The following is a 12,338-nucleotide window of genomic DNA, read 5'->3' as shown; positions in this document are numbered from 1 at the left end:
TTAGTATGGAGAATGTCGAACCTGGTCTGTGTGTTAGCGGAATAAAGGAAGTGAAAACTGAACTTGAACGGATAGATTCGGAGAAGTACAAGGCGGCAGTAGTGAGATCAAGGTCCGAGAAGCTGTGGGCGGGAGAAATGCCAACCAAGCGGGCTCTCTCAGATGAAAAGAGATACGAATGTCAAAAAGAATTCCGCCAGCTAGCTATAGGTGACAACATCACGTCTAACAGAAATGAAATTAAGCAAGCGATTGCCGAGCACTTTAAAGAAACTCTAAGTCAGCCACGGGACCTTAAAGACTGTTTCCAAAAAGAATTCCTTCCGTTGATGCCAAAGCTTGACGAAGAAGTAAGGACACAGCTAGAACAACCAATCACACCAAGTGAGATAGAATGTGCAATAAATGAGTTGGCCGTCGGGAAAGCTCCTGGGCCGGATGGTTTAGGGGCCATTTTCTATAAAATCTTCCGGTCTGAGGTTGCCCAAGTTCTTTATCATGTTGTTAGCGAAGCGTATGACCAGAAAAGACTACCCTTGTCCTTCACAACCTCACATATCGTGCTAATCCCGAAGAATGATGATGCTCAGAAACGTTTGTTGCCAGGCTCATATCGCCCAATAACTCTTTCTAACGTCGACTATAAAATATTCACTAAAGTTCTAGCAAAGCGACTGCAAGGCGTTATTTAAAAGTTGGTTGGACCACACCAGACTTGTGGCATTAAAGGCCGCACTCTCGCGACAAATGTGTACGTGGCTTGAAGCGTGCGCAAGTGTTGCGATGCGCTGGGCGATCACGTCGCGATGATGCAGCTCGACCTGGCAAAAGCCTTCGACCGCGTCTCGGACAAGGCATTGCTCTGCATACTTGAACACACGAATGTAGGCAGTGTGATTACGGAAGGCGTCACGATGGCGTACAAAAAATGTACAACGCGTATTATTGTTAACGGTGCGCTCACTGATAGCTTGTGCGTGCTCTCGTCGGTGAGACAGGGATGCCCGCTGTCACCACTGCTGTTTGCCGCTTATCTTGAGCCACTCTGTTTGGCGATTGAACATAATGCGCGCATAACAGGTTACAGACTACAGGCTGCCGAAGTCAAAATTCTGGCGTACGCGGATGACATCGCGGTGTTCTGCGCCAGCAAAGATAGCATTAGGGAGGCAACTAATGTCGTCAAAAAGTTTTGTGATGCGACTGGAGCCCAGATAAACTGGGATAAAAGTCATGGCTTTTGGCATGGCGATTGGGTGGACACACCAGAAGCCTTTTGTCGGCTGACCTGGTCAATGGTGCCAACGCAGTACCTTGGTGTGCCTCTCGGAAATTATCGCGACCCTGAACCATACTGGAGAGATCAAGCCTTGAGGGCTAAAGAAAAGGCGAACGGGTGGCAAGGCAAGCAACTGTCGATGTTTTCTAGAGCCACAGTCTGCAACCTTTTTCTGCTATCTAAAATCTGGTACGTCATGAATGTGTTGTGTGCGGCGAGGATGAGCATTCAAAAAATGCACCTACTTTTTGCTATTTTTATTTGGGCCTCGACTTGGGAGCGGTCCAGTCGAACGAATTTGTTTTTGCCTGTCAAGAAAGGGGGTCTTGGCCTGGCTCACTTGTTTCTGCGACAAATCGTGGCACGCTTTGTTTTTTTACGGGACCAGAATGATATCTTTCTGCGCACAGTTATACAAGTGAGGCTGTGTAGACTTCTTCCTGGATTCGTCGTTTCGTCTGTTAAAAATATGTGCGGAAGTGTGACTGGATACCTGCATGAGGAGGTTGTCTTGTCGTATAGGCTGTTGAATGTATGTTTTTCCCAGCAGTACCTATCAACCGTTACAAAGAAAAAACTCTACGGCGACCTTGTAGATGTCATGTTCCCTGTACCTTTGTACCGTTCTCCACATCGCGGTGGCCCAGGACAGGACGTCCTCAAAAAAGAGTGAAGAAAATGCCTATACTACCCTTAGCCAAATCGTTCTTTTTCAAGTTACAAACACCCTCCCAGTTAAGACCTGGCTTCAGGATAAAGGACTCTTCAGTCCCTGGAACACTGACTGCTTTTTATGCAAGAAACCCGAAACAATAGAACATGTTTTTCTAGACTGCTGGGACCCCATTTTTCATTGGGATGTACTCCAAAGAACTTTAAAAAAACAGTTACCCCTGGATCCGTACGGCATACGTTTCTTGCCTGTAAATACCTCAGAGGAAATACCTTATGACCTCATTATGGTCCTGGGCCTCCACGCGGTGTGGAAAACACGAATGCAGTTCGAACACGCGGACTTGGTTGTTCGCCCGGTTCGAGAACATTTCATTGAGAGCGTTGTGTGCTTAAGAAATGTGTACAACGCACTGCCTGATCCACCGCAATGGGTATCTGTACTTGATGGATTAATGTCGCTCAAAAAGTTTTAAAGTCGTGTTGGCCAAAGTGTGGCCGCCACGTTTTATTTCTTGTAACCTCTTGATTTGAACGTCAAAATCGGCAATAAAGGAAAAAAAAGCCTGCTCTACGAACGATAAACTGCGCGGAGAGCAGGGAAACAAAAAGAAAGTGACCTGCGCAGGGATCGAACCTACGACCTTCGCGTTATTAGCACGACGCTCTAACCGACTGAGCTAGCAGGCCATTTTTTTTCCATATTGCATGAATGAATACATCAGTAAAATATCGTAGTTGTCGTGCCCCTTGGCAAACAACCGTGTCTAATGGACTTCCATTAACAGAAGTTGGTCCATCAGACTCAATACATCATCCGCGCAATCTTGTTGCTTCAAGACTTCTCTTAACTTATACACATGTTCCACAAAATAACCACATACCGATCGTCCATCCAAGTCACAATGTCTTACAGCCATTCTACTCCTCCAAATGCTGTCAAGGCCCAATAACATAATCTGGTCATACTGTGCAACATCACTTTCAGTGGTCAAGTACCGAATTCCGCGCGGTGTCAATGGCAGGTCCTTTTTTAGGGTTCTTTGCAAAACATCCCAGTAGAACAACGCATCCCAACAATCGAGGAACACATGTTCTACCGTCTCCGGTTTTCTACACAGGAGACAGTTCGAGCCCCAAGGAACAAAAAGGCCCTTTTCCTCTAGCCATGTTTTTACTGGTAGCGTTCCTGTGTGTAATTTAAAAAAGAATCTTTTGACGCCAGGTGCAACAGTCATCTTTTTAACTCGCCTGAGAACGTCTTTCCCAGGCCCTTCACAGTATAAGGTTCCGTACAGTGGCGCTGGAAACAACTGTTCAATAAGATCCTTGTATAAGCGCTTCGGCGATACATCCGCTAAATACTCTAGCGAGAACCGCACTTGCAAAAACCTGAACGACCAGACAACCTCTCGCAGGAAGCGAGACACTGTGTACCGCCGAGCATTGCACGAAGAGACAATGAATTCTGGAAGTGCACTGGATAACATGGTTTGTATGAATGTTCGCAGGAAGGGGTCATTTTGGTCACGCAGGAAACAAAACTTTAAAACAACCTGCCGTACACAGAGATGCATTAGAGACAGTCCCCCGACCTTTACTCTCCGGAAGAGATTATCTCTGCGAATTCGTTCCCAATTAGACGCCCAAATGAAGACCGCAAAAACCCGATGAAACCTTTGGATATTGGTTCGTGCACAATATAATACTTGAAGTAAATACATGATCCTTGCCACAAGAAAGGTGTTACATACAGTTGCGCGCGCGAAAATAGAAAGATTACGGCCCATCCATCCCTTGGTCCGGTCACGCATTTCTTCCGCTTTCTCATTCCAGTAATTGGTATTTTCCCCATATCTGTCCAGCGGGACTCCCAAATAAACTCCGGGAGTTGTAGCCCATCGGACCCCGCAGAACAATTCTCGTTCCAAGTCCCATTGCCCATGCCAGATTCAGAGACATTTATCGGGATTAACAGCGCTACCAGTTTGCCTGCAAAACCTTTCGGTTACTTCTAACGCTTCTACAATACTGTTGCGATCTTCACAAAAGAGGGCAACATCATCTGCATATGCCAGTATTCTCACCTCACACGCTCCCAACCTAAAACCTCGGATGTGCTCGCTCGCAGTTATCATCCTACCAAATGCTCCAAATAAATTGCAAAAAGTAGAGGGGACAGTGGACATCCTTGTCGAACAGATGCCCTCACATCAATTCTTTCAGATAATATTTTGTTTACCATAAGTCGTGTCGAGCAACATGCATAAGCCATTTTTACCCCACTGAGAACAACCGAACCAATACTAATTTGTTCCAACAAACAATACAGTATTTCATGAGACACCCGATCAAATGCTTTTTCAAAGTCAATTTGAACCATAGCCACAGTAAAGTTTCGCCCTTTCTTCTACCAAAAGCGAATAGGTTCTTTTTCTCTTCTTTCTTCTGCACCAAGGGTGCCCCGTCGGAGACGGTTTGTTGTTACTTGAAGGCTGAAGGTCTATAGGAGATGATACTTGCAAACAACAGAGAACTTGCAGGGGATATAAATTGAAGCTTTATATACAATAGTTTACACATATATACAAGTTGAGCAGTGAGCACAACAACATGGAACTGGCTAACATTTAGGGGAGGCCCCTCTCGGCATAGCCGAAGATGCGTTACGTCTACCTCCGTAGCCCAGAACCCCTTTTCCGGGCTCTGGGACCCAGTTTTAAAGACGCATGGGCCCGACCCACATTCATCAGCATCCAATCGTGTCAAACTCTTAACACGATTGGTTATTAGCCGTGTGGCCCGCCCTCCAACTTCCTTAAGGCACATAACTCTCTCCCAAATGTACATATCGTAAAAAGGGCATCATTTTCACTTAAAACATAGTACATTCCGAGAATGCACACACATACGGATTGGCCCCCTGGGTTACGTGCCCCGCCCCACACTTCCACCCTATTAAACAAACTCTCTCCCCTATGGAAAGAAAAGCAAAATACTTACAAACCACATAGCGAAGCACTCCCACTATATCAGACCAACTCTCTCCCCTAAGGAGGAAGAAGCAAAACACTCAAAACAACATAGCAAGACACTTCCACGGGTGCGTCTGTCTCCCCAGTACCCGTGACCTCGACGCTTCCCGGCACTAGGGCAATTGTCAGCCCCAACCCAGCTGCGACTGTCGCAAACAACACCCGAGAGCGCAGATCCACTTTCCGATAAGAGTCGGATCACAATGGACTGCCGACCCCACCAGTTGTCCTCCGGGGTCCGGGCGGAGACATAAGTCAAGTGGCCGCCACTGTCCCCAATTAAGCAGGTGGCTGTGCTCGTTCTGTCCGGTGGTGTCTGTCAAGCCGCGGTGAGCTGTCGGCGTAAGATGAAACGGCGGCGTTGACCTTTTTATGCTCTTGGTTCTTTGTGCACTGGCACAAAGCGGCGCCGGCAAGAAACACGCGTCCTTCCCCAAAAGGGGACAATGGGAGGCTTGGGTGAGCCGGCCGCTCCCTCTCTGGCTGCTGCCCGCTTTGCGCTCTCCTCTCCCCGCCGGGGGCTCTCCGGGTTCTGCAGCGGCGACACCAAAGGCGACAGAAAGATGGGCGCTCCTAATGAGACCGCGCGCACCCACATCTCTCCTTGGGGCCCGCTCAACGACGAAGCCCCCCTTCCTTAGCAGCTAAGAAAGGAGGGGGGAGGGGGGAATAAACACACATGGCGCATGCTAGCCCTCTACAGCCACTTTCTTATTTAAAGCATCGCAGCACTCGAGCACGCTGCGTGCTACATGAATATTTTTAAATATGCTTCTTGTTTTTATGCCACACGTTTGGTGAGGCCCTACAATATCCTTTATGACGTATTGCAATCGCTTAGCCAACACTTTCATCAGGATTTTGTAATCAACGTTTGTTAACGTGATCGGTCTATAGCTTGTTACTTTACCAGCTTGGCAGGGTAATCTGTCTTAGGAATTAAGACCGTATGAGCATTGCTGAACGAAGGTGGCAGCCTACCGACCTCAAAACACTCTTTGAAAAGCTTATGTAGCATAGCAGCAATGTCATATTTAAAGCTCTTATAAAAGGCAGCAGTCAAACCATCAGGTCCCGGCGACTTTCCGGCATTCAATTCATCAATTGCTACCTCTATTTCCTTAATACTTATTTCGCTCTCTAGTTCTTCAGTAATCTCATTTCCTAATATTGGCATCAGTGGCAAAAAGTTTTCCCGAAACCCTTCTTCACTTGGTGCTATGCGTGCAAACAGCTCACGGTACTGTTCCACGAATGCACTCGAAATTCCACTTTGTTCACTGAGGAAATTTGTCCTTTGTATTCGATAAACGATATCTCGTTTGACCGCGCGTATCGCTTTTCATCTGTGAGCGCGCGTTTTGTAGGCATTTCACCAGTAAGCCATTTTTCCGGGCGTGCTCTTATCGCTGCTCCTCTGTACTTCTGAGCATCTAAAGATTCTAGCCTAACATTGACGCCTTTTATATCATGCATGAACATGCCCGGCGTTTTTTCCTCTTCGTGCCCTAAATTCGCCAAAAGCTCACGCAATTGCTTTTTTTCTTTTTTTTCCTCATATTTTCTTATGGTTGAACGCTCAATGGCATGCATTTTCAACTCCTGCTTAAAGCATTCCCAAGATTCAATACGTCCTGTTTTACTATTATTAAACATATCCATGCTTTCCTTAACTTTTCTTAAAAATGTGTCGTCTTCTATAAGCCTTGTGTTTAGTTTCCACATATCCCAGTTCATTTTTGCTTTACGCTGTTTCCTTCCTCCCAAAGTTACCGCAACTAGGCAGTGGTCACTAAATCACACTTGCTTCACTTCATACTGCTCACAGTAAGGCGAAAACTCCGGCGACACATATATTCTATCCAATCGTGCGTGGCTACTACCCTGAACATGCGTAAAATGCACATGATTCTGAGTTTTCACGAGGCCTATTACGTCCTCCAAGCTGCACTCGTTCAGGACACTCTTAACAAATCAACACTCGGGTCTTTTACATCCTTTACATTTGAACGATCTTTAGGGTCCAAAACACAATTGAAATCTCCCAATAATATGAGCACTCGATTGCATTCAAGGAACGAGGCTAAGTGTTCAAAAAATCCGCGCCGTTCCTTTTGTACCGTAGGAGCATACAGGACAACAACCCTCACCGCGAATGTTTCATATGTGAAGTCACACACGATAAACCGCCCCTTTGCACAAGTTATTATTTGTTCCTCTACGATACCTCTGTTTTCCCTCAGGAAAAGACAGCATCCCGCCGACAAACCAGCAGCATGGCTTACACAAACATTGAATTGTGACCGAAAACCAAGCACCATGTTATCTGTTTGCTGCTCATTCTCAACTTTTGTTTCTTGAATAGCCGCGATATCTAGATCTAACTCCCCGAACAGTCGGTTCAACTGCACTTGCTTACGCTTCGAGGCAAGCCCTCGTACGTTAAGAGTGCCAACTTTTAGCGGTTTCTTCAAATAAGCCATAGCGTGCACACAGCAAACAAACAACAGTGACTAAAGCTCACTGTTTCGGTCTCTCGTCGCGAGTGAGCGACGTGGACCGCGACAATGCTAACTTGCCATTCTTGGCTCCCTCCCCTCTCCAATGCCTTTCTAGCCGACGAAGTTCTCGTTCCGTGGCCGGTGCCTTTTCGTAGTCACGAGGTCGCTTAATGGAAGCGACTGTCGCATCCATCGGTGCCTCGGAGTCGTGGTCGCCTGAAGTGCTCGCCCTCGTTGGCTCTTCTGGCGCCGCAGCAGCATCCGCTTTCTTGACAGTCGTTTCTGCAGCGGGGTCACCTTGTGACTTCTCGTCGCCAGCAGGCAGCTCCGGCTGCTGGGAGCAGGGCCGTCGCTGAGTCCTGAAGGGGGCGGGGCTCCGGCGTTCTCCAGTTCCTCCTGGTCCATGAGCAGCTCGCTCCCGTCGTCTTGCGCCGGAGCAGTACCCGTGGCCACACGCGCATACGTGCGGACGCATCCTTCCCGTTCGTGTCCGAAGACGTGACACAAACTGAATCTTGGCGTGCGGCAGTCGCGTCGAATATGCCCCGTCCTCTTGCACCGTAGGAATATTGGCGGACGTCCAGGCACCACCACTAACACTTGCCCTCCGTAAAACTTGAGCATGTGGGGCAAGTCATCGATAGAGAGCCCCTCCTTCAGAACCATACGCACCAGACGGGTTGTCGATTCGACGTCTTCGAAACCCTGACTGTTCCACTGCTCGCGAGTGACGTCTGTCACATCTCCGAATTCTTCAAAAGCTTTCTGCACAGATTCATTCGACACGTAGAAGGGCACCCAGTGCACCCTGAAGGCCAACTCACGTTTGTTGGGGTCAATGACCGCACAATAGCGTTTTTTCACTTCAAGTGCTCCTTCTATCAGCAGTCGTTCCTTCCCTTCCGCAGTTTTCAGCTTCAACATCCACACATGCGACATTTGAAAGGCCCCGATGCCAGCCACGAAAGGTAGAACACCGGCAGTTTCCAAAGGCTCACGAAAATCCTGTATGCGATAAGGCCGCCCGGCAATATCGCAGTGAAGGAAAACCGCTGTCTTCATTGCGTCTCCCGAAGGCAGCCTAGGCAAAACTCACAGAAACCTCGGCCAGACATGACCGATAACGAAGCGCGCTCAGAGCTTCCCATCACACGACCGTCTCCCGCGGAAGCCGGCAGTGGAATGCAGCTAGCAGGCCAGAACTGCTCACGGCACCAAGGTTATTCACTCCACTCGTCCTTCTTTCACGCAAGCAGTGCACTTGAGTGACTGAAGTAAAAGCGGCGTTGCGTGCTCTACGCACGATAAACTGTGCGGAGAGCAGGGAAACAAAAAAAAAAGGTGGCCTGAGCAGGGATCGAAACTACGACATTCGCGTTATTAGCACGACGCTCTAACGACTGAGCTAGCAGGCCAGAACTGTTCACGGCACCAAGGTTATTCACTCCACTCGTCCTTCTTTCACGCAAGCAGTGCACTTGAGTGACTGAAGTAAAAGCGGCGTTGCGTGCTCTACGAACGATAAACTGCGCTGAGAGCAGAGAAACAAAAAAGGTGGCCTGCACAGGTATCGAACCTACGACCTTCGCGCTATTAGCACGACGCTCTAACCGACTGAGCTAGCAGGCCTTTTTTTTTTTTATTACCGACTTGGCCGGGCAAACAAAACAAAAATACAATGACATTACAATAAAAGCACAGGTCAGTTTCTAGCTAGTGCACGATGATAAAATGGGTTAAATGATTTTAGTTGGTCGAGGACAGGCAGCCACTCAGGCTGAGGAGCTTGCTGTCCGAAAACTTCCTGAGTATACATGATGCTCTCAATGAAATACTTATGAGCCGGATTCACAACAACATGTTTATGCCTGACATCCATTCGCGTACGCCATAGGCTGTGCATGCCGAGCAACATTAGCAGGTCGCAAGGCACTTCACCTGGCTCTGCACTTGGTAGGAAGCGTATTCCAAAACGAGTCAGGGGGAAATCTTTTTTCAGTGTGCGCTTCAACACATCCCAAAGATTTCACCAGCGCTGCGACTAGGAACAAGAAACAGAGAAGGAAGACAAGGACAAGCGCTTAGCTTGTCCTTGTCTTGTCCTTGTCTTCCTTCTCTGTTTCTTGTTCCTAGTCGCAGCGCTGGTGAAATTTTAAAGATGTACCAACTAGCTCAAACCACCATTTTGCTACATCCCAAAGAAAAACAGCGTCATGACAGTCGAGAAAGATATGTTCTATAGTTTCCACTTTCCTGCAAATAAGACACTCTGCTGGCCAAGGTACAAAAAGGCGTTTGCTTTGCAACCATGGCTTCACTGGGAGGGTTCCAGTATGCAATTGAAAAAAGAAAGAACGCACTGAAGGCTTCACCGGCATTCTTTTGACTCTTTTTAGCACATCCCTTTCGGGACCCAGAAGATAAGCACAGCGATAAACAGGCACTGGCAGAAACACATCAAGCAGGTCCTTGTACATCTTTTTCCTTGTTACAATGGTAAGATACTCATCGGAAAATTTTGACCGAAGAATACGGACTGCTGCAACAACTTCTTGCAAAAAAGCACTTAACCCACTCCGCCCTGCAGACATAGATGACACAACATAATCAGGCAGTGATTCTGACAATCGCACTTGTATAACAGTTCGCAGCAAATCATTATCTTGACGCAAGAAAAGGAATCTAGTGACTATCTGTCTCAGAAATAAATTTGACAACCCTAGCCCCCCCGTTCCGCACCTTGTGGAACAGATTGCATCGGCTGGTACGTTCCCATGTTGACGCCCAAATAAATGTTGCAAACACTCTGTGCAACCTTTGCACTGAAGTCCTTGGCAAAGTTAACGCTTGCAGAACGTAAAAAATCCTCGCTACTAAAAACATGTTGCACACCGTAGCTCTTGCGAACATGGAAAAGTTGTGACCGCCCCATTTGCTTGTCTGAGCTTTGACTCGATCGGTTTCATGGGCCGGTTTCTTTGCTTTCTCTGTAGTTGGTTAGCGGCACGCCGAGGTACTTTCCTGGCGTGTCTACCCACTTCATTCGACAGAATACTTCTGGCGTGGCCTGCCATTTTCCATGCCAAAAACCAAAACATTTCTGCCAGCGTATCGCGCAGCCACTTGCATCACAAAAATTTACGGCTTCTCTCACCACTTCTTGCACGCTTTCCTGGTCTCTGTAGAACACTGCTATATCATCTGCATATGCCAATACCTTCACTTCATTATGACAAAAGGCGTAACCTCGAATGTTTTGCGTAGTTAACAGCTTTAAACAAAAGGGCTCCAGGTAAAGGGCAAAAAGCAGTGGAGAAAGAGGGCAACCCTGCCTCACTGACGACAAGACAGGAATACTATTACTCAGGCGGTTATTAATTATGAACCTTGATGTACAGCCATCATAAACCATTTTCACGCCATCAGTGATGATACATCCTACATTCACATGTTCCAAAAGCACGAACAAAATTTCATGCACAACTTTATCAAACGCCTTATGCAGGTCCAGTTGCATCATGGCGACACGACCCTCCGTTGCATCACAGCATTCAAGGACACTTCTAGCTACGTGTATGTTAGTAAAAATGGATCTTTCTTTTATGCCGCAGGTCTGGTGTGGGCCAACAAGGGTTTTAATTACTGTTTGGAGTCGTCCGGCTAGCACTTTCATATAAATTTTGTAGTCTACGTTAGTTAAGCTTATTGGGCGGTAACACTCAACTGACTGCAACCTACTCGGGTCGTCCGATTTTGGGATCAACACCACGTGGGAAGTTCGAAAAGACGGCGGAGTTAACTTTCTTTCGTAACACTCGCTTATTACGCGCTGTAATGCTATTGCCATTTCTGTTTTCAAAGCCTTGTAAAGTGCGGCACCGAGGCCGTCCGGCCCAGGCGACTTGTTCAAGCTCAACTGCTGTTTTGCAGCTTCGATTTCTGCTGCCGTTATGGGCTCCTCAAGTACCTGCGCCAGGTCCTCCTCGACTCTTGGCATTAGCGACAGGAATACAGTTTTGTAATGTTCAACATCAGGCGTTTTAAGGCTGAACAAGTTTTGGTAATATTCCAGAAACGCCCTTTCAATCACCTCAGATTCGGAAGTTACGTCATTGCGATAACAAATTTCCTTTATCTCTTTCGAAACTGCATACTGTTTTTCGTCGCTGAGCGCCCTTTTTGTGGGCGTCTCCCCAAGCCAAAATCTTTCGCTGCGTGCCCTTATCACAGCACCTCGATATTTCGTTTCATCTATTAGTTCAAGCTTAGTTTTGGTCTCTTATTTCTTGTCTGTACAACCCCGGCTTGACGCCTTCCATGCTGAGCATGAAATCAAGCTCGGTACGAAGTTCCTTTTCTTGCTGTTTTTCTTTACGCTTTAAAACACATGCTCTTTCTATAGCGGCCACTTTCACGTCGCATTTAAATTGTTCCCAATGTTTGTATAAAGTCTGTCTCTTTTTCTAACAAGCTTTTGACTGAGTCTTTTAGTTTCTTGCTAAACTCGTCATCCTCCAACAATGAGTCATTAAATTTCCATAATTCCCAACTAAACTTGACAGTCCTTTTCCTCTCCCCAAGTGTGATCACGACTAAAGAATGATCACTGAAGCTGACGTGCACAGTCTGGTACTGGGAACACAAGGGCACAACTTCAGAAGGAACAGAAATTCTGTCCAGCCTTGCGTGACTAACGCCTTGGAAATGCGTGTACTGTGCTTGTTCTGAACCTTGCATTATAATGCCAATATCTTCCAATTCTGCTTCATTAATCATCTCAGACAGTAGCTCGGCACTCGTGTCCTGCAGGGTTTTGTTGCTTGTTCTATCTTCAGGTCTCACACGCAGTTG

The 12,338-nt window shown here is 47.1% G+C and overlaps 1 non-coding gene across 1 annotated transcript; it reads right to left on the bottom strand.

Moving 5' to 3' along the window:
- Positions 1-2,567: 2,567 nt before the first annotated feature.
- TRNAI-AAU (transfer RNA isoleucine (anticodon AAU)) lies at positions 2,568-2,641 on the bottom strand. The gene has a single exon. It is a non-coding gene; the product is annotated as a tRNA-Ile (tRNA).
- Between the last annotated feature and the right edge of the window lie 9,697 nt (positions 2,642-12,338).

The sequence above is a fragment of the Amblyomma mixtum genome, chromosome 4, assembly GCF_055824585.1.
Source record: "Amblyomma mixtum isolate Tamu chromosome 4, ASM5582458v1, whole genome shotgun sequence".
Lineage (NCBI taxonomy): Eukaryota > Metazoa > Arthropoda > Arachnida > Ixodida > Ixodidae > Amblyomma > Amblyomma mixtum.
This window is presented reverse-complemented; position numbering and strand designations above follow the sequence as displayed.